The following is a 6,014-nucleotide window of genomic DNA, read 5'->3' as shown; positions in this document are numbered from 1 at the left end:
AATGCAGTCAGAAGTGCTTGAAGTATTTCAGTTTCAATAAAAATTCCTTACCTTCCCGTCATCTCTCGTGGAGCCTATTTGCACATCTGTCCTCACGCTGCTCTGGCCATCAAGGCTGGCTGTTGCTGCATTAGGCAGCCATATTTGTTAATCATTCAGAAACAAAGCAACCACTAACGAGCCCAGTGCACCATTTATCTAGCCTCCGATTTTGCATGCCGATTTTACCCTCTCCATATCTGCTCCAAACAGGCAACACAGTCTCATGGGAGCACTGCTTGGTTCGCCACATGCCCATGCTGCCCAGGCGCAGCGGTGCGCAGTTTGAATTATCAGTTGTGCAACTCATTCATGTTCAAATTAACGACCGATATTTTAAACAGACTCCAATGGTAGAGCGACTGCTCCGGTGTAGCGGTGGTCCTGGGTTCGAACCGCGGACCAGGACAAATTTTTCTTTAACTACGAAGTTTCTGAGAAAGCTGTACAGCTTTCCTTTGTAGCCGTATGGCTGCGCTCGGGTGGATGCCAATGAGTAATTACTCCCTTATTATAGACTCCAATGGAACATGAACAGACCAAGTCGTACAGTTTGAATTATCCGCAGCTCAGTAAATAAATTGCATGAATAGATGCCGCAACCCATAATACTGTCTCAATTTCTCAGAAGCACTGCCATATTTACAATAAAAGTACCAAACATTGTCAAAATAATGACTGTTTTGAGCTAGGCGATTCACATGTAAAGTAAATCTCACCTTGTTGGGGCGAGTCCTCCATAACAGTGTCACTGCAGGAGGGAAGTGCTTCGGCATCATTGCAGGAGGGAAGTGCTTCGGCATCGCTGCAGTCAGATCCAGATGCTGTAATAAGGAGAAAATGAAGATAAGCCTTCTACATAGCTTACTACCAGGACACAGAAGGTTCAGACAAATGTTGCCAGAAATGTTGCCCTAACCAAAGCCTTTCCCATGAAAAGGTAAATATCACGTCTACTGAATGCACCCGAATAGAATAATCATGAATGCTGGTGCACACAGCGTCACAAATTAAAGGGACACTAATGACAAACTGAAGTTTGCTTGTTTTGGTAGATAACCATGTTCAGACAAAGAGGCTACTTTTGATGAATCCAGATCTTTCATGAGGTATAGAAGGTCAAAAATGCAATATAGGTATTGCCACTGCTGGCCATTTTTTCAAGGAAAGTGCATTTCCTTAAGGTAGCTTGTGCCCATGGATCCCCGAGTCTAGCTACGTAGTCAAACTTTCGCGTGGTGACCACTACGTCCTTTCGGTCTTGATGCCATGCATTTTGAATGAGTAGCGAACAAATTTTTTAAATCAATTTTTCTAGGCTAAATATTCTTATGCGTTACACAAACATCAGCACAGTCAGGAGCCATAAAACTGAGTTTTAGTGAGTGCGAAAACTGTATGGAGTTGTCCTACATATTCTTTTCAGGAAGCCACAATGGACAGCAGTGGCACTCAGTGTACACAAAGTAAACCTTACCATGTTGCCATGGGTTCTCCACAGTGGCATCAGTACAAAAGGGAAGTTCTTCTTCACATCCTGTAATTAGGACAGACACATTCCATTTGTAGTTGATAGCAGCTACTTAATGTGAATGTAATAAATGCTCCAAACAAATTTAATACTGCAAAGTGCGCAGTGCCTAAACATTTAACGGCATTAGCGCAGTGCCACATGTACAAATTTAATTGCATTAGCGTCACTTCCACTGGCTATGTACGGCGATTGCCACGACTCATTCGCCCCAGAAATGAATGCTCCAAATCTATCGCTCACGCAGAAAAGTGTGAACTTTTGTTAGGAACAACCATGTTTCAAGTAAAAACTTTTTATTCTTAACTTTGTCAGACGAGGCATTTCTACTACGTTTTTGTTCCAAATGGCACCAAATTAATCAGCACTTCTGACACTCTCGGCTTATCCAGGCATGAGCTTTTGGCAACTTCCTCGCCTTGTCAACCAGGTAGAGCCGAATGTTTTGCAAGATAATTTTAATATTGTACTCAAACAGGTTTCGCAAGGTTATGTGCTTGGATCATTGTTGTTAACGAGGCAATTTTTTTTTACTTGCTTGCAAGTGTTATCACGTGATGCAAGTGTAATGAGATTAAACCTGATGATTATAGCACCAACCCTGGAAATAAGTAATAACCAAGCAATGATTCATCAGCATCCACTCAACACCGTACTCCTCTTCGAAGGAAAGCTATACAGATTTCACAGCAGCTTTGCAGTCGAAGAAATTTCATTGCAGCTCTGCATTCGATACAGGGACCACCAGTTATCAGGAGCAGTCATCTACCAACTGAGCTATGCAGGAAGGCTAGAATGTGGCAGGGCAAGGCCAAATTCATCCACAATTTGCATCAAAAGCGGTTTTAGCTGATCCCCTTCCCCCTCTTCCAAAACACACTGGACTAACACCATCAGCGCTTCAAACTGTTTATCATTTCGGCTACCTGCTACCATCCTCTAGCCTCCCTGGTCAGCTCAGTTAGTAGAGCAACTGCTTCGGATATGGAGTAATCCCAAGTTCGAACCCTTGAGTGGGACGAATTTTTCCTCAACTGTGAAGCTTCTGTAAAAGCTGTGCAGCTTTCATTTGAGGCCATATGGCCACGCTTGGGTGGATGCTGACGTGTAATGGCTATTTTATTACAAATTTAGCCCTCCTCGATGAATTTTCCTAAAACACATGATACTAACTATTACAAAAATGATGACATTAACAAACTTAAGGTGTTCAGAACTAACTGTCATTTATCGTGCATGTGTGGCAGAGGCATGTCACAAAACGTAACAAGTAATACTCAGAATATGCATCTTTTCCCATCTATTTTTCCCATTCGTCACAATATCTCTGCTGTTGACAAATACTATACACAAATATCATATTTATTCAAACCTAGATAGACAGTATTTCTCAGAACACAGGCAAAGGATAAGAAACTTGTAAATCGGCTTAGATTCGATAATTTATAAATTGATAAAATGATTCATTGAAACTGGAAAAATGACATGCTGGCAGCGCAACCACACATTCCAATAGAAGAAAGCACTTTAGCCAAAAAAAGCACAGAAGACAGACCACCACTTTGATCACATACTGAATCTTGCCACACTGATCTGTACCTTGTGAAGTGGCACTACTGCAAGCAGGAGGGGCCGTAGTGGACCCTGTCAAATAGAAGCAGGTTGCAAAATATGTCCTTTTGCTATTGTGTACCATGCATTCATACCACTTCAGAAATGAATAAATACACAATTGAAGGAAATAACTTGCCATTCAATGCTGCAGGCTCTGCCTGCTGTTTGTAAGCCATGCTCAAGGGCACCTCACTTGCCGTAGCACAAATGAGCTTCGCTTGTCTAAGTTGAAAAATTTTTTACTGGTTAATTATTGGCACAATATACGATGTAAATAAAATGTTCAAATTTTTATGCATTAACCTTTACTTAAACATAAACAAGCCAACTTTTGTACAGCTAATTTTAGCGCGATATTTTTCATGCAAAAGTTGCACGGAATGCCAAGAAATCCCCATTTTAAACTGCTGCACTTGAGCTTCCTTCAACGCAAGCTTGGTTACTGGTGCCGCTCTTACAGCGTGCCCGAGTGAGGTCCATGAAATCAAGCTATCAGCTTTAATGTGCCTGAAACCTTACTCGCAGTTACAGATTAACCCCATCGAACCCGTAGAAGGCTAACCACCTAAAAGCCTGATAAATTGAGCACGACCAAAATTATACTATTTACTAAAAAAAGTGCTTTCATGAGACTGAGTCCCTTGAAAGCAATCATTTTCAACGCATGCACATCACCGTGTTCTTCCAGAGGCTGGCAGTGCTGTCGAGGCAGATGAGCAAAACTTGTGCACCCCGTGTACTAACAGCAGGCATTAAAAGGCTACAAAGCGAAACTTGTCACACAGAGAATAAACCTGTCATGCCTGTGCACATACAGGCAGCAGTTTTTACTGCCTTGAGTACGTCACGGCTCTTGGCTGCTGGAATTGTTTTTTTTGCGCTGCACCTCCACAATTTCATCAAAAACCACCTATTTGTGGCAACATGTAAAAGGTTTAACGCAATAGTGCAGGTTAGTGCAATTGGTGCAGCATTCCCACCACTGCATGTAGCAGGCACACAGCCATTTCCAGTTACCTGAAATATAGTTACATTTTCTAGCAATATGATCATGATTTTCAAACAGCAGTCAGCGGTATTGCAATGTGATTAGGAGTTCGTTCTGGAGGATATTCTACCACCCTTCTTAAAATCATGTGCTCACAAAACTAAACTAAGACTTTTAAGAACACAAGGAGTTCTACAATATCCCATTCATGTTAAAAGTGTCCAGTGATTGTCCCCCTTCTGTCTTTGCACTAAGCTTCCTTTCAATGTGTGTGTGCAAAAAGGATGTTTTCCAAGAGAGCTTCCCTGATACTAAAGCTGCTTGAAACATGCGATTTGCAATTCACAAGGCCTTATCATGAATGAGAGAGGCACCCTTCTAAAAAGCACTCACCAGCATCAAATATCCTGGAATCGAGGGCCTCCTGCAGCTTTGAATTCAATGCTGGAAGAGCTTTTACTTCTTTTTTTGCCTCTTCAAGCTCCGCCCACAGATCTTCGCAAACTGCACTTGACGGTGCGGCAGCATCATTCGAATGTGCGTTCCTAACCTCGGCGAGCTCAGCCTCAGCTGATTTCAGCCTTTGCTCCAGGTCTTGGTACAAAGCTAATGGAACTGAATCGACAATGTTGTCGTTGATTGCCTCCTTGATCAATTCCAGTTCCTGACTATGTTGCACTTGCATCGTGACTTTTTTTGCAGACTGCATTACCTGCAATTGCATTGGCAGATGTGTAAAATATTATGCCACATCATCAAGCAATAATGAAGATGCAGACGAGGGAATAAAGCTGGCTACGAGTTGCTGCAGTAATCATGCAACTCTGATAGGAAAGGAGCATTCACACTGGCGAGTCGTGAATGCGACAGAACTTGCTCTAGTCAACTTGCGACGGGCGCTGAGCGACAAGAAGTGTTCACACAGGAAAGTAGAGTTTACGACTGGCTTCCCGAGACCTCGTCCTACAAACGAGAATGGGCAGGGGAGGAGAGGCACCGCTCGCGCGCCCTCCCCCATTAAACTCACACCTGAGGGTGTCAGTGACCATGCTCAAGTTTGTTCAGGCGTAATGCGGCTTTGAAAGCCCAGAAAGCTGTAGTGCACCAACAACGAAGCCAGCAGTGGCTGTGTATGTGCCCCTCCTTGCCGTGGCAGTAAGCAGCCAGCCACGTGAGCGTCTGCAGACGCAGCAGTGTGCGCACGATGGATGGTACCACCGAAGTCAGTTTCCTCTTTCTGGCTGCTGTGACGTGGTTGTCTTACTATGTAGCGCACTGTACCTCTTCTACCACATGTGGAGAAAAGGCCAAGGACACATATGTGTCACCTCACAACACATAGTGAGAGTAACCTAACAGCGAAAAAAGATATAGTTAATTGTGAACGTGGGAAAATTACTCCACTAATTGTCTCGATATCAAAAAGGCAGCATGCAAAATGGACGCATGACCTGTTGTCTGTGTAAATACTCGAAGACAACTCCAATATCTCTTTCCACATTTCATTTTTTTTTTGTTTCAGCAGCATATGAAATTCAGGTGCTGCTTAATCATAAGAATGGAAAAGTATTAGAGCGCGTCATTGATAGCCTCTGTGGAAAATTTCATGAAACACTCAACACTTAATCAAACATAAAACAACAACATACGCAGAAGAATGTGCAAAATGGCCGCCGAATCTTGTATGTCTGAACACAGGTGCCTAGAAGGGGCGCATGCAGGTGGCTTCAATTTCCCAGCACAGCAAGAACCCGGATATTAACGCAACATGACACGGTGTCGTAACCCCCAACGCCTTGGATTTTTCTACAGTTTTGGGACTTGATGGTGCATCACAAGAAA

Source organism: Amblyomma mixtum, chromosome 3 (assembly GCF_055824585.1).
Source record: "Amblyomma mixtum isolate Tamu chromosome 3, ASM5582458v1, whole genome shotgun sequence".
Lineage (NCBI taxonomy): Eukaryota > Metazoa > Arthropoda > Arachnida > Ixodida > Ixodidae > Amblyomma > Amblyomma mixtum.
This window is presented reverse-complemented; position numbering follows the sequence as displayed.